Source organism: Antedon mediterranea, chromosome 3 (genome assembly GCF_964355755.1).
Source record: "Antedon mediterranea chromosome 3, ecAntMedi1.1, whole genome shotgun sequence".
NCBI lineage: Eukaryota > Metazoa > Echinodermata > Crinoidea > Comatulida > Antedonidae > Antedon > Antedon mediterranea.
The window spans coordinates 12689423-12711557 of record NC_092672.1 but is presented as its reverse complement, the minus strand read 5'-3'; the positions used below and the strand labels follow the sequence as shown (position 1 = coordinate 12711557).

General features: G+C 31.2%; 1 long non-coding RNA gene across 1 annotated transcript; it reads right to left on the bottom strand.

Annotated features, from left to right (window-relative positions):
- Window positions 1–236: 236 nt before the first annotated feature.
- On the bottom strand, window positions 237–1721 carry LOC140043602 (uncharacterized). Its single transcript, XR_011844318.1, has 3 exons — window positions 1366–1721; window positions 642–799; window positions 237–264 (listed from the first exon to the last, which is right to left on the bottom strand). It is a non-coding gene; the product is annotated as an uncharacterized lncRNA (long non-coding RNA).
- Window positions 1722–22135: the final 20414 nt, after the last annotated feature.

Below are 22135 nucleotides of genomic sequence, written 5' to 3'. Positions count from 1 at the left end.
CGTATCAATGTTTATAATAACAATCATACAATTAAATGTAAATTTTGTTTAATTGTTTGATTTTAATAAATTATTGTAAACATAGTATATACCTCGAATTTTAAGCTATTTTAAAAAAACACTTTAAGATATTTTTTTTAATGTACATAATGTTACTTGTATTTTAAATTTTAAAAAACACTCAATACCTTCAAGGTCGGCAGACTTTTTTTGATGAGTTTTTCCCAACAAATATGTTTGACAACATATGGGTTATCTTTGAACCTAACCAAAAATAACAAATTGAAAACATTATATTATATAAATTTATTTAAATGAGTGGAATAATGTATGGACATAAACTTGATATACTGTAGCTCAAATTTTTAATAATGTAGCCTACAGTTTTGTAGGTGGTCAATGTAAAAGGAAGGGGAAAGGGTGGGCTGGCCAGGAGAGCATTAATATGTCAAAAATTAATATTCATAAGTCATTTATTTAATTTTAGTTGTCAAAGGGAGGAGTGCATGACACTAGCTTGAGTCGAACCAAGCTGTTAAAAATACGTACACAATATGTAAACGTATTTTCCTCACTACCATTGGTCCATTATAAAACTATTTATGAATAGATAAAAGTACAAAAACATACACTGTACTTACCAGATGGAGGACTGGTGTTTCTCTTTAAAATACCAAAATAAACTATATTATTCTCTTCTTTGGAAAAATTTGCTAAGCACTTTTTTAAAAAGCTTTCTTTTGTATTTCATTCCTCTTTGCCTAGTAATAATTAGTATCCTTCGAACTTCTTCAATTACCTAACAAATAATTTAAGATATTGTAAATAACACAGTTTTTTAAAAAGAAATTTAATATAACAATTTTAGTTATGCAGTACGTATGTTTTTTGTTTGTTTTTTTAGTATGTTTTTTTTAAATTTAGAGTTAAAAACATAAAGTTTCAATATCGATGTGATCACTTCGGGGATTACTTAGTGTGTACAATTAATTAAATATAAAGAAGTGTTTTTAAATGTCATATTTCTCATTGGAATATGTGTATATAATACAGTATAATCCTTCGTAGATATTTCATGGCTACATTACAAAATAACTGTTACATTATATAAATTGTATTATCTATTATTAGGCCTTCCTTATACCTAGCTGAAATAGGTCCGACAATATTTGTCCCCTCTGTCAATGTCTGAACTAAAATGCTAAGCTAAACCTATACACCTGTCCGTCAGTACAGGCATAGTAGGCTAGCCTAGACCTACTAGTTCCAGGCCTACAGTATTACTAACTAGGAAGGAGCCTAGGCTAGGGCCAGGCTAGGCCTAGACTGCTGGCAGATTAAAATATAATTATTAGGCCTACGAACCTGTTAAAATGTTGGCCATTTCTTCATCTATTTCTCGGATCTTCAACAAAGCGTCTTCCTTCGACATTATATTAGACTAATCTTACTAGGCCTATTGAAGCATTTAATATATAAATTGCGATGAAAGGTGTCTTTTACTTACAAACTCTAGATTTTGAATGATTACTTTAAAAAACCGTTGGCCATGATCCCGCCGGGAGCTAGGTCATCGACCACACACAGTGTTGTTTTTCAACTATAACCAAAAATTTATCGCTGGCCTTTTACCCAGAATGTATAAGGTCATTATACTGCTCAACGTTAAAGCATGGAGGTATAAACCTCCATGGTGGTTAAAGCAAATCTGTAAAACGTCTGGACCAACAGTAATACGACAGACAATAATAATGACACATGTTTGTTGCAGTCCGAAAAAAAGCGATAAGTTGGTGCCAGTAAACTGAAGTAGGTACAGTATTTGCTACCCTATTTGCTAAGGCATTATAATTCAATTCATGGAAATACTCCGAATTTTCGAGTAACATGTGGAATTGGTGGTTCGCTGCCCGGCAAGCTTTGGAATTTACAATTCGTTTTACAAGCATGTCATAAGACGCCATTTTAAGGACGAGTATAACAATCGGCAACCTCCTGCAGTTGACGATGGAAACATCAGTAATAAGTATGCCTGGAGAAAACGAGGATGCCAATTGAGGATGAAGTAGAACTAGGCCTAGACTAGGAGACTGACGAAGTTAATGAAGAAAAAAACTATTATAACGGGGATGATTTATCAACTGACGATAGTAGTAGTGATAATTCTAGTATTGTTATACTGTTAATGATTGTTTAATATTAATTATCTTGCTGATGCTCAGCAAGAAGGCCTACTAACTAGAGGATGAACAAGCAGATAATAGTATAAAAAATGCTGATTTCTTTCTACTAAAATTAAAGGAGAGAAACAAGATTCCACAGGTAAGCCATTTTGCTTTAAAATTACAACAATTATGCATTTTAAACTATTTTTTATTAGAGAAATACGTCTATTTCCTAGGCCTTGCTGGTACTGTTATATACAGGACTATTAGCTATAGTAACTATAGGACTTGGGTACTAGGCCTAGGCCTAGGCATTATACACTCTAAGTTTATGTTGCATCTTTTTTGTGACCAATTTCATTGTATACAAATAACATTTTTTTTGTTAGGCTGCATAGCTCCCCAACTAAAGCACAACTTAGTTTTTAAACATATTAAAACTTGAATATAAAAAATATTAAATCAATATTATTTTCTTTAGGTGGTTGCAGTGCAATCGATTATTCAAAGCACAAACAGTTTGATTACCCAGATTCTTTCATCAGTTGAAACTGAAGTGCTAACTGCTCTACCGTTGTGTGAATATAAGGATATTGACAATCTATTTTAAGTAAAACATTTCTCAAAATAAGTATTTTTAAGAATATTAAAATAGAATTGACTTCAATTCAAGCAAAAATAGTCTTGATAGGATATAGTATGATATTGACTTCTTATCTTAAGTAAAACATTTCTCAAAATAAGTATTTTTAAAAATATTGCGAATCTCAATTTAAGCAAAAATAGTCTTGATAAGATAGTATGATATTGACTTCTTATTTTAAGTAAAACATTTCTCAAAATAAGTATTTTAAAGAATATTGCGAATCTTGATTCAAGTAAAAATAGTCTTGATAAGATAGTATGATATTGACTTCTTATTTTAAGTAAAACATTTCTCAAAATCAGAATATTGCGAATCTGAATTCAAGCAAAAATAGTCTTGATAGGATAGTATGATATTGACTTCTTATTTTAAGTAAAACATTTTTCAAAATAAGTATTTTTTTAAATATTGCGAATCTCAATTTAAGCAAAAATAGTCTTGATAAGATAGTATGATATTGACTTCTTATTTTAAGTAAAACATTTCTCGAAATAAGTATTTTTAAGAATATTGCGAATCTTGATTCAAGTAAAAATAGTCTTGATAAGATAGTATGATATTGACTTCTTATTTTAAGTAAAACATTTCTCAAAATAAGTATTTTTTAAAATATTGCGAATCTCAATTTAAGCAAAAATAGTCTTGATAAGATAGTATGATATTGACTTCTTATTTTAAGTAAAACATTTCTCAAAATAAGTATTTTAAAGAATATTGCGAATCTTGATTCAAGTAAAAATAGTCTTGATAAGATAGTATGATATTGACTTCTTATTTTAAGTAAAACATTTCTCAAAATCAGAATATTGCGAATCTGAATTCAAGCAAAAATAGTCTTGATAGGATAGTATGATATTGACTTCTTATTTTAAGTAAAACATTTTTCAAAATAAGTATTTTTTAAAATATTGCGAATCTCAATTTAAGCAAAAATAGTCTTGATAAGATAGTATGATATTGACTTCTTATTTTAAGTAAAACATTTCTCGAAATAAGTATTTTTAAGAATATTGCGAATCTTGATTCAAGTAAAAATAGTCTTGATAAGATAGTATGATATTGACTTCTTATTTTAAGTAAAACATTTCTCAAAATAAGTATTTTTAAAAATATTGCGAATCTCAATTTAAGCAAAAATAGTCTTGATAAGATAGTATGATATTGACTTCTTATTTTAAGTAAAACATTTCTCAAAATAAGTATTTTTAAGAATATTGCGAAACCTAATTTAAGAAACTTTGTCTTACCTAGAAAAATATTTATTGTTTTAAGTAATTTTTAGAATTCATCAATCTTGATTTAAGAAAAATTATTCTTGATAGGGATAAATATAATATTGATTTCTTATTTTAAGTAAAATACTTTTCAAATTATGTATTTTCAAATCTTGTTTTAAGCAAAACTATTCTTAATAAGAAGAGAATGATATTGACTTCTTATTTTAAGTAAAATATTTCTTGTAATAAGCATTTTCAAGAATATTGCGAATCTTGATTCAAGTAAAAATAATCTTGATAAGGGTAGTGTGAAATTGACTTCTTATTTTAAGTAAAATATTTCTCAAAACAAGTATTTTCAAGACTATTGCAAAACCTAATTTAAGAAACTTTGTCTTACCTAGAAAAATATTGATTGTTTTAAGTAATTTTTATAATTCATCAATCTTGATTTAAGAAAAATTATTCTTGATAGGGATAAATATAATATAGATTTCTTATTTTAAGTAAAATACTTTTCAAATTAAGTATTTTCAAATCTTGTTTTAAGCAAAACTATTCTTAATAAGAAGAGAATGATATTGACTTCTTATTTTAAGTAAAATATTTCTTGTAATAAGCATTTTCAAGAATATTGCAAAACTTAATTTAAGAAAATGTGTCTTTTCTAGAAAATTATTTCTTGTTTTAAGTAATTTTAAATCTTGACAAGAAAAAAAATACTTATTTTAAGAATTTTTTCTTAAAACAAGATTTTTTTTTCTTGCTTAGAATTTCAAATTTTGCTGTGTGGATTTATATATATTTTCTACCGATCGTATAGTGGTGAGTATCTCCGCCTGTCACGCGGAAGACCGGGGTTCAATTCCTCGTCAGGGAGCTTAATCTTTATTTATATACGGCCATACTGCGTTGAAACACCGGTTCTCGTCAGATCACCGAAGTTAAGCAACGTTGAATACCTTTACCTTAACCTTTACCTTTACTGTTTGTATCCATTTTGATCCGGTTTTGCTGTAATCCTGGAGGGTACTTTGGATAACTTTACCAAATAACGTCGCCTGTCCGAGAAACCTGTCAGGTATCGTCACCATTTATACTATGACGTTATCCAATTCCTTCACTTGCACTGATGAAGGGCTAGTGGTGCCCGAAAGCTCTGCTAACTTTTCTGACTGGTTTACTTTATCGTTTTGATTTAGCCTTTCGCTTTTTTTGGTATATCCATTGAGATCCAGCGACTGATACCCACAGCATTGTCATTTTTTAGTAATTTGCCTTTGGATTTATATAAATACGCACCTAACGTAAGTATTTCATGGAAATATATGAGAAAGCTTACCTTATCCATAGGTTTCATCTCTCTTGCAAGATTATGCCAAAAATATGACCATCCGTCCTTTCTATAGCTAGTTGCCGCTGATAACGCTTATATATAATACATTACCCGAGTCTATACCAATCACCACCTAACCGTTTGACATCCGGACCCACTCAACAGACCAGGAGGAAACAGGCCGAATTTTTTTAAAAATTTTCTAATTCTGTCTAATTTTGTCGACACGGAAAAAAATATGTGTACACAACATTAATTCTGTCCATACAGTATGCATTCTGTTCATACAGAATAAATTATGTCAAGACAGAATGAATTCTGTCCACAACTGACTGACAACGGCTGCATAGAACCGACCACGTCCGCAATTATGCGTCATACAACTGAACTATGATAACACACTCAGAAATGTCTCAAACGGCGCCCCGTGATATCAGGATTTTTTTTTGCTGAACACCCTTAAAAAGATAAACTACCAAACCTCTTCAATTTTCGGCTTTTGATATTCAAATATATTCAAAGTTACACCTTAATACGTAATTGTATATCTAAATATCAATACTGAATCTACAGTAGACCTGGCTAAATATAATCTTGAATTTATAAATTCAAGGTTTAAAAATAAAACAGGAAAGATTGTAACAGACAATGACGTAAAAATCACAACGTAAGTAATTTGACCAATCATAAGCGATGGATCATCCGAACTGTCGCTTGTGATTGGTCAATTCGTTTGTGTTGTATTTATACATACTTGCGTTGCGTCTTTAGTGGGAACCAAGCTTTAGGTGGCAACATGCCAGGTGGCATACTGTATGAGGCAAAAGGCACATGATTGAAAAGGTTTTGTGGTACCATGCCAGCAGTGGTGAAAGGAATTCACATGACTTCAGCCCTATGACACAATCAAGAGTTAGCTACCTTTTTTTATGATTTTCTGTGCAGTATATACACCGCATTACTCAATCAAAATTCATTCAATGGTTAATTGTTGAACAATATTTTATATAAGTGGTAAACGTCCTTGGAAGGTGTTGTATGGCTTTTACTATAGTCGTTTAATCTTTCCAACTCGATGTTAAAATTAATTAATTTAGACACCCTTATGATCGGATTACAATGCGATGTCATTACTTGGTCTGAATCAAATTTTGGATTCAAAAAATATAAATGTAGTATTACGTGTGTGTTTTTATATCACAAATTATTTAAAACTGTATAGCTGTTGAAGTTGTAACTGGTAAAAGAATGAATTCTGGTAATGCAGAAATTAGCCGTATACAGTCTTTGCTACAACAGAAGCAGCAATGTCATTTTGGTTTAAAGTTGACATGCAAAATATAGTATATTTTTCTTCTTCAGAAAAAGAGTATTACAGATCTAACTAAAAAACGACCATACGCTATCATTTATTCTATGCAGGCAAATCTATCGTTTTTTTAATCCAAATTAGAAAAATTATGTAACCTCATGATTGTAATTTTTATGTTAAAATGTTTTACGAGTAATCTTCGGATCGTTTTTTTTTTCAATAAACAATCACAAACAAACTGTAAATTAAATTAGTGCAAAAGTGTTATTGATGATAATTGCGATCTATAGATGCTATTGTTATCAATGCTGCCATTCATTGTTATCGTTGCTACTCATGTTTCAAGAAAAAAAAACCTAAAAAGGTGAATATGTCAGTATCAATAGTAAATGCTGTCTTGGTATGTAAACACATTAACAAATTCATTCACTGCCTAATATAAATTAGTAAATACATACTCTGCGAGACAGGACATTAATAATATTTGTTCTAACTTTCAGTTTAAACTATGTTTTCTTTATATGTGAAATGTGAGTTATTTACAATACCGAATTTTGAAAAACGTAATGTATCCGATTTAATAACGGATAAAAATAACATAAAAATAATGTTTTTATAAATTTGACCAAGTAAAGTGCACCGACTACGTAATCATTCGATGTGTTTTAATTCAAATATCTAAGTCAAATGCAGAATATTTTCAATCACTTACAGGAATGAGAACAATATAATCAGAAATCGCGGCAGTTAAAATAATTTAACCCATAAATTTGGAAAATTTAAGGTAATTTATTCAATATAATATAAGTATTACTTTATTAAAAGATCAACGTATGGTTTAGTATGGTATAATTAATTAAATGTAACAATATAAAAGCGTGACTCAAGGCATAAAATATTTACATTTATTATCAATATCTTGTTTTTTGTACAGTCATTTTTTAAAATTTATATATCAATGTTTCATAAGATCTTTCAATTTTTTGGTCATTAATTCTATAAAATGTTTCTAAATGATACACATTATTTAGAAAACACAACATTCTATTAAATTGTTGTTGTAAATAAAAACTTTCGGAACAAATGGCAAATTAAAGGAATATTCTCCATATAGCATTAGTAGAACAGGAATATGAATAGTGTTACCAGAATATTTTAAGTTGTTTAGAAAAAAGTGTTTTCAAACGTGCGTTGATTTAGCAACATAAATAGACCCATTACTTAGGTTTTTAGTATAAATTTCTGTTTCCACTTCAGCATACATTGATTCTGATCCACATTCAAGATCTACCGGTACCTGGATACCCACATTACGCCGCCATGTTACAGTATCATGTAATGTAGGTTCATTGGTTAGGATCGTGTCTTTTGGTTCAAAATAAACATCAGGCTGAGCGATAATTCTACCTGAAGCATCCATTGTAACTTTTTGCGAAAATAAACGTACCATGCAAAGGGGTATAAGCATAAGAAGAACGATAATAAAAGAGCAACTACCAGTAATAGCTAGTATCATTGCGATAGTCATTTCATCAGGATTCGAAGATTGAGAAAAATTGTCCGTTGAAACAATTTTTCGTGTAAGATTTTGAGTTGGAAGTAACGTGTCTGTTTTCTTTTTTACATTAATTAGAAAATGTGCCGTTACTTTACCCTCCGAATTTGAAACAGAACACCGAATAAACGTGTTATTGAATTTTTCTGGGTTATAAATTCGAAGTACAAATCCGGAGCTTTCTACTCGATACTCATCGTTCGTTGATGGTCGGTCAAGTGTCCATTCATATGCCTTAGATCGTGGTTTTGAAATAGCAGAACATATAAAGACAGCCTCTCTTCCAACCAAAACTTCGTTTGGAGCCTGAATAGATACTCTAGGTGGGAACTGTACGTTTATTGGTCCGACAGAACAGTTTCGTTGAATATCAAGTTCTAATGAATACAGACTACACCTTAAGAACTGCCCATCATGTTCGGGTTTGGCCTTGAAGGTGTAACGAAGTACCAATTGATTTTGTTCCTCTTGTGCTGGTCGGCTGGTAAGTCTTCTAGAACCACTCCACCACTCAAGTTTAACCCTTGGTTCAGTCAACTCAGATATACATTTCAAAGTTACCTCATTTGGGCTTTTATAAACTTCTGTTTTTGGTGAACACTCAGGGTATTGATTTGCAGGAACTTGGTTAATGTTTAAATTAGCCTCACGAGAACAAACCAGGTCTTCTTCATTTTCTACAACACAGCACATAAATTTTGAGTTATCAAAACTTCTTTTAGTGCGCCTAATTACTAAAGTGTATTGATGAATATTTCGATCTATGCGAATAGTAAATTCGTCATCCATTGATTTCTCATCGTTAGTAATAATGCGATCATTTTGTTTCCAAACTACAACCTGTGTTTCTGGAAGTGTCATTGGTGCGCAGACAAAAAGTGCCTGTTCTCCTTCTTTAACCCTCTGGTCATTTGGTACTATGGTAAAATCAGCTTCACCTCCATTTATAGTAAATAGTACGAAACATAGTTTTGCAATTGATATAATGTTAACGTTTTTGTACAGTATTAGTAGCTGTTCCATATTGCCAGTTCTATTACTTGCTGAATAAATAACGAACAATTTAGATTCTTCTACCTCCGATCAAAATATCAGATCGAATTCTTTACAATAAGTAAGCTGCAACAAAATAAAGAACCCTCTAAACAGACCATTACAAATTATCTTCAAATTCGAAAAGTATACTGACTGAGATCCAGTTTCAAAATTTAAATTATCCAACTTTATACTACATATTTGTGATAGACGTAAAACATAGCTGTTGTCTGGTTAACGTGGACTTACTTGAACAGAATCTTCAAATTGTCCCGCTTATAATATTCCATTAGAACAAGTTTTGCGTGCCCGTCGCTAGGTTAGCGGCGTGCAATTTAAACAACTCTTGCAGATATTGACTGATATCGTCAGCGTTTCTACTGTAATAACTAATATCAATGGCCATCTCAAAGTAATATTATGTTTACCGTCGCATAACCTGAATTCGATACACGGGTTGTTTCTGTTTGTTGTCACTGGGCTGTATCATACGAAAAGGCAAATAAACTGGGTGTACATATATATTAATTACATTGATGAGTTTCATAGCGTATTAGTATACATATTTCACCATATGGCATTACTTTATGCAACGAATTAAAACAAGAATAATACTTGATAAATACTATATTCACTAAATGATATTCTCTATAGCCATCGCATTGTTTCGAGTAACAAAATTGATGACTGAATTATTTAGCATTATGCGCTGACATTTGCAATAAGTTTTAATTAATAATGACATCAGCACGATGAGACTGCATACGTATGCTCATCTATTATCATTTACCCAAGAGAAGGATTATGATTCAAAACAATGGGTTCTTACTTGTTCAGAAACTAACGAATAGTTAAAATAATAATAATGCAACTAATCTATTTACATCTCTATAGCATTATTTTATAGCACAAAAAAAAAAGTGTAGGCAACAAAATAACTATGTTATTAAATCATTTTTGATAAATATACTTATTATGATTTGATTTTTAGAAATTACGTACGTTTCCTGTTTGCTATTACGTTAAAGATTTATCAGAAAATGTCATAAAGAATATGAATAATTAATTTCATGTGATTGTTTTTTTGTAAAAATAACTAAATATGATTATAAAAATTATATTATTCACTTACACTTTCATATTGTACCAGTCATTTTCGAATATACTACGGCAAGTGGGCTTCGATTTTCAAGATGGTGTTAAGTTACTAGCCCGAAGATTTAAAGTGCTACAACAATGCATTCTAGTTTCCACACGGCTCGTTCAAACTATCATGTTCTTAGAGCGTAATATCAAACTTTGCTTTTAACGATATTATGAAGTTTCAGCAATAAAGGCACGTGCTCTGAAGATAATTTAAGTCTGATAAACAAAAATACTCACGCGCAAAACAGCTTTCTGAAAGACCAACTTGAAATGATAATCAGGTTATTAAGTTAAACATAATTATTGAATCTAGACTTGATTCTAATTATAATAAATGTTAAATAAAACTTTTGTTAAATGTCTTTATTGTAAATGCCTGCTTCGAAATACAACTAGAAAGATTACGTTTAACGGCAAGTATATGAAATGTGTACATTAATATAACAATGTATGCCTAACTCAAGTGAAAATAGAAAAAATAGAGAATTACTAATTTAATAAATGATACAATATTTCATCTCTTTAAAGTGGCAATGACTATTCAATAATACTTAAATTTCTAATAGACGTTTAATATAAAATATTAGTTACTAAAATATATTACATTATTGATAATTACTTCAAGACTAAAGCATTTTCGTTACTTATTTATAATTTGTGAGATAGTGAATGAGATGTCATTGCATTCCAATTCTCATTAATCAAGCATTGTCACAGATCTAAACCATGTGATCATATCTGCTTTAATTATTATCCGAGAAAAGTATCAAGCAGCAGGTGCGAGCTCATCGAGGGTCCACATTGCGCATAAATGCATAATCACCCGCAGACAATGCTTTGTTGTGTAGATTTGTTTTTCAGTTAGATCTCGCTTCTCCCATTATTCACCTCACTAACCTGTCCCGATAAGTCGTACATCAGTATTCATCATTTTACATACTTAAGTTCGTCTGCTATTTAGAGTGCCTGTGTAACGGTTAATATAGAAACGTATCAATTGTTATAAAGATGCGTCATTGGTCATGTGATCATCATCCAGGGACACTCACATACCTGGATCTACCTGAGTAGATCACTAAGAGTGTATCTCATTAAAAATGAAATCATTCTTGAAGGTATTATTTTATAGTGGTAGTTTTGTGTTTTTTTCATGTTATTATAGCTGACATATATTCTCTCTTTAAAACATTAATCATTCACAAATAGTCTTCTTCACTTACGAATAAACCAGGTTACTATTTCAAAACAAAAACATGTATAATTATTATTATCACTATGGAAATATTTTTCATTTTATTTTAAATTTGCATTTAGTTAAAGATAAATTTTTCGACTGAAATATTTTTTTTTGAATATACCATTTTATGTCACATAAATAATCACATTGATTACGAATTGGATTAAATGAAATTAGTTATCTAAAACTCTGAAACTTTTTCAAATGCTTATATCAATGCTATAATAGACCTAATTCGATAGTTTTACATCACCAAAACAGACAGTAGAGCAGTGATTGCTTGTCATGCCAAAGTTGTTACTGAATATACAAATGAACTACAAGAAAATGCCAACTTTCTTAACTCAGTAACACAATATATTAAAGTCTTTTAAACTGATTGCTTGCAGCAATGAGCTACGTCAATGATGTAAAGATATCACCACTTTTATTCTACCTTCCCACAAATCATCATCACCATAAATCGTTAGGAACATTATTACTTGCGATAAATATTCAATGCGAACGACATGGGATAAAATAAAACAAAACTCACTTTGCTTAGTGTTAATAAATTTATGTTAAATCTATTCTACAAAGCTTTCTATTTAAGATACGTATTTTTTTATACAATCAACTGAGACAAATACAACATTTAAGTTTGTTACTGTTACTCAGAGCTCTTATAGAAATTTGCTTTTTGCGTATGTGATTCGACTTTGGCTGATAATAATAACTGTAATATTACACTCTATGAAATAATAAATAATTAGTAGATTTATTAGTATCATATTTTAATTCACTCTCACATAATATTATCAGTTACTTTAGAAAAATTCAAAAAACTATTTATAAAAAACTTCAGTTTCGACCTATATTGTTAATGTAACAAAGCATTATAAGAAATATTCTATTAATATTCTAATAATTTCTATAAAAATAATGTAGTGTACTGTAGGCCTATATTTTTAGCTTGTTGAATTACACACTTCGAACGTATTCATGAAGGTATGATAGTGTAATACCGATGACAATTGTATAGAATGACATTTAAGATTTAAGATTAAACATTTTTTTATTGTCCCCATCAACCGTGCCAATTACTATTAACCGCCAACCTGACATTAGCAATGAATAGAGTAATAAATCACAAACTACAATAACGTAAACAAATTGAACCTAAATAGTGGATTTTAGATGTTCTTGATTAGGGTTGGTGGCTGCAGTACGAATCTAATTTATTTGCTCTAGAATTACAGTAAAAAGTGGTATTAATTGATATTACATTATTCTAAGTTAAATTGTTTTCAATTTGTGATATTTACACACGTTACCGGTACTGTAAACAACTATGGAAAATTAATTATTATAATATTCACTTTCATTTCATCTTTTGTGGGTCGTCCCATTTTTATTTCATTACAATAGCATAGGTCCTACACATATAATTTCATTTAATTTTAATTTGTAATAACTTTCTAACAATATACCTATCTTTTTTAAACAGAAATTATCATCATCACCATAAGCTCATTCAAAATTTAATTATTTTATTATTATGTTGAAGACGTTTTATTTTAAATTCTTATATACATATATTGGTCTACTACTTCTAGTTATTATTGCCTTTCCTTAACTTTTACTTTTGTTATTTTTATTTCGTTGTCATGTAACAAGGTCCTAACGAAGATTCATGTTTGCTATGTTTTGGACAAAGAAATAATGTTCTGTTTGGATGCAGCCTGTGACTCTTTGCCAGAGTATCATCAGGTAATGTCCTCTAACACCGATCACACGTTCTAGAACTAACCATTATCATCATCTTACTCCATTTATGGAGCTGGGTTTCCTCATTTTTTGTTGTTGTTACACACGTTTCATATTTTTATTTCAGATTTTAATTTTGTCAACATACGGGATACAATTTTTGAATCCTCTAGTGATGTTAACTATCTCTTTGGGTAGTTTGTTCCAAGACGAATGGTGTCTGAAAACGTACATATTTCTTTGTACAGTACAGTAATACAGTATGTTGATTTACAGGTTGGAGGCGTTTTATTAGAAGGAAGACCTTACTGGGTTATCATCATCCACTTTGTTCCACTCTTGGCAGTTCAGATCTACCTGTAACTGGTCGGCATCTGCTAGTGTGTTTATCCTGGATTGTAGTATCATCAGCGAAGTTGTGATCCAGCTGAGACAGAGACAGGTGTATACCAGGAATAATAATGGTCCGTTTCTTGAGGCACACCTGATGTCACAGGAGAATGTTGAGAAGACTCTCCTCCAACAGTTACCTTCCATGCAAAAAATTCTTGATCAAAGTCAGTATATTCCTCTAATTCCATAGGCTTAAATACAGAAATATCGCCATTTTGATACTGAATGTGTCGACACGAACAAACGAACAGATATGGAACGCCAAGAGTGCATCATTAAAACTGCATTCGACATATTAAAAATAAATTAAAAAGAAATAAATATTATTTATTACATGGTTAAACCATGGACGTATAATTACATCTCGTCTTCTTATAACAAACACTATATGCCTATCAAGCAGCGTGTTGCGAACATGTGCATGGGGAGGGCCATAAGAAAGCTTTACATTTCACACATGCATTGAATACGGTCAAACCTTACCCGCCGCTGAAAAAGGGACCGTTTTGACCTATTTCGAGCTATATCACATATACCACCATAGCTATATTTCGTGTGCTAATCGAGTCGAATGCAGTTTTATTGATGCACTCTTGGCGTTCCATATCTGTTCGTTTGTTCGTGTCGACACATTCAGTATCAAATGGCGATATTTCTGTATTTTTTCAATCAATTGCCTGCTTGCGAGTATTATATAAGGTATGGTTTAAAGATATTTGGCTATGTTCGGCTTCGGGATGTTATACCACACTTAGGCCTAGGCTAGGCTAGGCTATAGGGGTCGTCGGTTTCGTGTTATGGGTCGTCCAATTCTAGGTCGTCCAATTCGAGGTCGCCCGGGTCGTTGGGGTCGTCCAATTCGAGGTCGTCGCTTTCTACACACCCTATCAGTCGAGCAGCAAAGTGCTCATTTAACCGTTAAAACGCTGTTTTTTAACTGCGCAGGTCACTGAGCATCGCCAAGTTATAGTGACTTCCGGTTCGCTTTTCACTTCGCGGCAAGCATTTTGCATGGGAATACCCTTACAAATCTGCTGCAATTTCCACCATCCGGGTTAAATTATATCTTTCTATATTTGGAAATTGTTATTCCTAATATGGAAGATTATTCCCGCCACAAAATTTTGGTATAAATAGCCCAGGAAATGACGACAGAGCTTATTGAAGAAAAAAGTGCAGATGGAGGTGTTCGTTGAGGTAGGCTACATGATTTATTTGTTTGGTTTCGTAGGGAATCCGGCACTTTTCTCATCAGCACGGAACCTTTATAAAAACTTAGTGGTTGGTTATTAGGTTATTAATCTATCTTTTCTGAAAGTTTAAGCTTGGTTCAGCTTGTGGGACGGATTCAATATCCGTTCAAAGCTGGGGATATATTCTAAGCAGACTCCATCTTGGATTCGTATGTTTAGTACAGGCCGTGTGGTTGAGTAATTTCAATCCTTCAAAATCACTATGTGCAATCCGTTTTTAAACCAGTTAATATACCAAAATATGTTATTAGTAGCTTTATTATTTTGGATTTGGTGCTAATTTGGTAAATATTGCAATATAATTGTAGATTTGGTTGTAAAAAAATGTACCCAACTTGTATTATCTAGGCCTAGGCTAGCCCATTTGACGGAAACCCAGTGCTATTTGTAGAGGGATAGAGAGGACCGCAGGCTAGTTTTTAGTGGCATATCGCCGGCTTATTATAATCAATGTGAAGCCATATTATGTTTAAAATGTTGAATCTATATCCACTGAATTATGGATATATGTCGTCGGATATTTAAAGAAAGTCCTAGGCCTAGACCTTTTAATTTATTTAATTAATTTAGGACTATATTACGGGAAATTCTTTGCCAAAGAAAAGAAAATATGTTGTGGCTGTTGGAGGTTTGTAATGACAATAATGTAGCCTAGGCTAGGAAGGACTGTAGGTAGGATGAGGTAATTTGGATGGTCGTACATAGTATGATATTTATATATACAGTATAGTAGTAGTGATCATGGCGACACAATTTAGGATGACTAAAGTTGACATTAAAATTATTTAACTATGAATAGCTCATTATTGGTGTTTTTTTTCTTTCAGGTTTCTAAGAATAAACTATCCGACTTGTGATTCATCTTGTGCTGCAAAAACAATCCTATTTTGATATTTGTAAATTGACGTAACAGATGTCTTTAAAAATAAAAAAATAAATAAAAATGTTTATTATCGCGATGATTTAACTCAAATATTGACATATATAACTTGATATTTTAGCCTGAGCAAGATAGTTTGATAGGCATATTTTACTTCGATGTAAACAAGATATTACAATTACATGTTATACTGTATGTAAAATACTTTTGTGTAAATAAAATTATTTAATGGTGGTTAATTTATTAACTTGTTAATTTGTTTGTTAGTTATATGATGTTATACTACTGTATTAATTATTTAGTTAGTAACCAAAGTGGAGTGGATTCGTGCCAGTTGCAACTTGACTGTAATATGCATATATATAATAATATGTACTTCTTGGATAAAGTTAAAGGAAAATAAGCAATAATAAAAATTAAATATTTATTTTGCCATAAAGAAAGAAAAACTAAACATACAGTACTATATGTACAGTCCATGGTAATACATACTGTAGTATTGAGCACCAGTAGCAGAGACGTCTGGACAATCGAATATAATCGTTATCAGCTGTCTGGGTACCCAAGGCTAGTGCTAGAAAATGGCGAAAATTTGTGTATTCATTCGCCGTCAGCGAAATGAATCCGGCACTTTTCTCATCAGAAGCAAATCAACAAATCCTTTTATCAGTTTGTTTTGATATATAATCTGGATAATATATATTAAAATGGCCTTGGTTCAAGCATGTTTAACGGGTAAAATCAGATTTTTTCCTACCTAGGCCCCTTAGCACTGCGGTACCCTACGCCGTGTGGGGGAACCGATCTCGGCAGTATTTCTTAAGTAGCCTATCTTTCGTAAACTCCTTAGTTGAATTTTATTAATATAAATTTAATTGTATGAATATGCTATTTAAATGTTATTGAACATTTTTTTGCTGCATTTTGTAATTCCGCACTACTTGCTTTATCGCGATTCCAAGATGGCGGCAATTCAAATTTTGATTTGGTAATAATTCGCGAGGTCAACCACTTTGCTGCCCGACTGTATCGGAAAAGTCTAGTAGGACCAAAGTCTGTTTGTCTGTTGTCTATGTCTGACGACAAGTCATTGCCTGTAGTGATGAACTGTGATTCGCATGATCGTTTTCTGCGAAAGCCATGTTGCAGGTCAGACAGCACATTATAATATGTACTATCCAAGTGTTCCATGATTGAACTATGAATTGTGTGTTCTAGCAGCTTACAACATAGCCTACTACTGTCAGATAATATTGGCAGGTAGTTGGATGCTCTTGATTTATCACATTTCGTGACTGGTACAATAGTGGTTGCTTTCCAAATTAGTGGTAATTGTCCACTATCCAAGGAAGATTGAAATTGTGATATGGCCGAGTTCATCTGCTAACTATTTTAGTTGACGGGTGAGATTTTTCTCGGACCATTTCCTTTGTGTGGGTTTATTTTCTTAAAGAGCTTGATTACAACATTGCTATTTACTTTAAATTGAAGCCCCCTACAATTTTTGACATTTTGTAAAATTAATGCATATATTACTTTAAAAACATTAAATCAGGTCATTTCTTGTATCAAATGAATGAATGTATGGTAAATTATGATACACACAGAGAGAAACAATGTACTATAAGTAGCTCGCGTCGAATGTCCTAGCTAGGTTTAGTGTTGCAATATCTGTTATTTTTGGGAGAATATTTGGACCAAGATCTGGAATCGTGGACGCACTTTCATTGATTTCAGTAATTCAACACAGAGCACAATTTTTCGTTTAGGATTGTTTTTATTTCTTTACTACCGGTGTATGTGGAAGCTGTGGGTCCTTGTAATGGAGTTACACCAGTGTTATCTTATCGTTTGCTAGATATCAATTTAGCATGTATAACCTCTAGTATAGTCAACTCTCTCGGACTGGACTATGAACGCCCATGGCCTAATATATGGATTTCCAGAAATCTGTTATTTGTAAATGTGTTAGTAATGGTAAAAGATAATTTAAACTGAATATAGATTGGATATTAAAATATTAAGTCTGATTTCTCAGAGAGATTATGGTATTGGGAGAGTTTCACTTTCACCTTCTGAATACTAGTACCTAGTCCTGACATTCATGACATTTTAAGTTGTTTGATTCTGATACCCTTGTTTGTATTTTAATTTATATGATATAAATCGGTACATTTCTACATGTATTCCGACTTCGATGTCTCCCTTATCCCTGGAAAATGCAGCCAATTTTAATCGTGTATCTGCATATGTCCGTACAGTAATGCAGTGAAAATAGTATGACAATGATGGTAATAAAGATATGCTTAACCTTAAGAAACAAAGAACATATGAAATGTTATCCTTATGGAATCACATAATGCATTATTCACGATGTTTATGGGTTATTCATGTTAATATTTTATAAATAGCGAGTTATATGTATGCTAATATTCAATAAAAAGCCAGTTATTTAGGTTATTATAAAAGAGTGTATACAAAATGAGTACAAAGTGCACGTCAATCACTGCAGTATAAATCATTTTTATATCTATTCTTTTCAACTACTTTGTTAATAGCTTAACATCATGAATCAATTTCGCAGTCTTCGAATCAATTACGTATTGACGGACAACCATGCGAATGTATGCTTCAATATAAAGGTCAAGAATAATTCTATAATAATAATAACATTTGCATTAACAGTATTAATGTATTTTTGTAACAATATCCAATGTCGACAGCCTGTGTTTTTACTACATGGTATCATTCTCGATTCGTTTAATAGTTTAAATTTGTATTCTTAATTAATGTTTAAAATTTAACAGAAACTGTAAATACATTGACGCATCATACTATAGGCACACGTTACTTTGTTTTGCATGTCATTAGGTCACCTGTTATTTAATTCACAGTGTCCTATTTACCCTTAACTACTATTTAGTGCCTCTTGCTCGAATTCTAAAAAATAAAATATCAACATCATGATGATATACATAAAAACAAAGAACTGAAACGTATACAATTATGGATAATTTCTACGGATAATATCTACAGATTATTTACATAGACATTGTATTGTCTAATGCTGCCATCCATCAAGCCAATCCGATAATGAGGACAGCCATGTATGATGTTTAATGTGTGGACAGCCTCACAGATATCTGTGTATAAGAAGCTTATGCATTTTTCCTGAGCTTCGTGCGTATTTTTGAAGTAGTTAATGGCCTCTTCAATAGAGAACGAATATTGCATTCAGGGAATGATAAATGATAACGAAGGCGTTTTTAATGGGCATAAGATTGCATAAAACTATCCAGCAGAAGTCACATTAAGATGAGATTAGAAACCGAATGTATATATTGAGTCCCATTGCTTCGACATAAACAATACACCTATACATCAAACTTTAATTGAGCTTCGGGAATTTCACGATGTTTAGTGTCATTTGATAGTTTTAATCATATTCACATAGGATGTAATATAAGAAAAGAATATCATAACTGGAATATATACACGACATAGTTTTTAAACTGTCATCTTTATGTTCTTATCATGAACTTGTACCTATATTATGAAAATGTGAAAAATTGTGTATGCATGAAATAAAATTATTATTCATTCACTAGAAGAAAATATTGTTTTGTATAAATATCATTATTAACAGCTGATGCAGATACAGCCAATTATTGATATTTAAAAATATACATTGAAGGTTAACTGTTACTTTTTAGCTGTGAAATTTGACTCGATGAAATTATAATTTGCATTTTTTATATTATTGAATAGATAGGTTATAAACGTTTAATAAAACAAGATAATTGCAAAATGAAAATACAAGAGTCGCAATGAAATTGTATTGCAATCATTGATATCAAATATAGTAATAATTTTGGTATTTTAATGCCATTAAATCAGTCATAATATAGTGTGTCCTCTGATTTAGTTGATAATTATGTTGATAACTTACATTTTGTTCTAATTAGTAATAAAATTAGTATAATATACTGTAGGTATAATAAGAGAAATTTAGTAGGCCCAGATTAATTTATATAAGTTATAAAAGTTCAAATAAATATGACAATAAGAATTTAAAAACAAACTGTTTATCTAATTTTACTATGATATTATTTAAAACCAGTAAGTATAGCCTACGTAAATATTATTAAACGTCTGATAACGCCTACTCTACAGCTTGTTGGCCTTGCACTTCAAGAATACAATGCAGTCCTTGACTGCTATTTGTAACCATGTAGGAATTTGATTGTCTATTTCAGCCGACCTTAAAGCAAATATTAAACAAAATTGATTGCTACGGTGCATGTTGATGTCTACGGTAGATTTGATTACAATCCACTTGTGCATTATATTCCAGCAGGAAATTGTTAAAAAATAACAATACCATTAATAATAAGTCTTCGTTTAACCCTACCTTGTAACAATTGTTACAAAGAGTATCAATACACTAGCAATAAAGAATCAAATTTTCTACAAGGCTGCGTATGTATTGAAATAGCCTCTTAATAATAACTTATCAAAAAGGGCTGATGAAATGAATATACAATACTCGTAATTTTAACCCATGTAACGTTAGAGAAAAATAATAACAAATTAATTTTACACTCGACTGCATAAAAATCCAATTCGCATGCTTGAAAGTGGGTAACACTTTTTCATTTGGTTTATAACACAATCTCGACACTGCTTGTGGCCGGCGCGTGCAAAGTTTAATTATTTTTCTCAATAGTCTTGTTGGATACAATAGATTGAAGTGCGCCTATTGTATTGTTAATTGGAAGTGGTCGATAGAATTCATATCCTAGACGAATTTCAGAAAGCCTTTACTGTCAATAGACCGCGGTACGTATCGATTGATGAACACAAACGACACTTGAAAATATGGCCACAGGGATTTAAATTTGTGGAAATCTAAGATTGAATATACTCATTGCTGGTCTTCGGTATTATTAATTTTCGGTACAGTAGGCATGGCATGTTATTCTTTGAAATGGAAATTGGATTACACAGGCCCATTTGATAATAAATAATGATATATAAATCAAGTGAAAATATATAGGTTAAGCTTCATTTTCACTAGGTGAATAACGTCGTACAAATAAAACATTGGTGAGCTCTGATTGGTTGCGCATCCACCATTAAATAGAAAGATGAATACGCATACATAACACTGCTTAGAAATAAAAATTAAGCTTTAAAATACCCGGCATGAGGCATCGTGTGGTATCAAAGAAGAGCGAATACCATCTCTCATCCATTCCGGGTGGTAGGCCTATAAACATGTTTAACTCAATATGTACATCAACAATAAACGTGCGCTATAATATTTATAAAATGCGTACTTGCGGGAGATTGTGAATAAATCCGTAATGCAAATTCAAAATATTCAAAAGTGACATTTTTTATCTAGAAATTCAAATTTGACCCACAACCTTGTATAGGTCTAGTAGACCATAACTTCTGAATTATTCAGTTGAAGCAAATTGAAATTTATTTCGATTTAGTTAATGCAGTTAAGTAAAGATTGGTGAATTCCAGATATAGTAATATAGCATGCTCCTACTGAACAAATATTGTCGTGTATGAGATACAGCGCTGAGAGAATCGGCTACTTCTGATGTATTTAAAGGAATTGACATTTAGTCTTGATTTCATGTTTATTTGGTTACCAATGTATAGATAGCATTAGTAGGCCTAAATGAACGAAAGACAAACACTTATCTAGAAAACTAAATGTCTAATTCAACTTTTATAGGCCTATGAAGCGATTTTTTAGTCGTTTAGTAAGAATTGCAAATTGTCAGACTATAATGAATCACTCATTTCAATAAAGTTTTCGTATGTATATATTATAGTATAATCCTCATTCACGTTTCGTAAATTAATTGAAATAAACATAGATATTGGTATCAAATGTTGGAAACCCATGGAACATTGAGTTTCATTTCACATTCTCTATCTACTATCCACATTAAAGTTTAATTTTCATATTAAGTATAATTTTGTATTTTAATTAAAAGCATTGATTGATGTTCTATTTTTTCAATGTTTATGTTTGTAGGCCTATATGAATTCTTGGACAATGAAAGTTATTGAATTTGAACAAGAGGTTATAATTGATTTATTCTAAAAAAATAATGTAATGATAAATGTCAATCTTCAGCTTAATCATTGTACTATGGTAATTTATAAAGTAATTGATTCAGATCACTTAGTA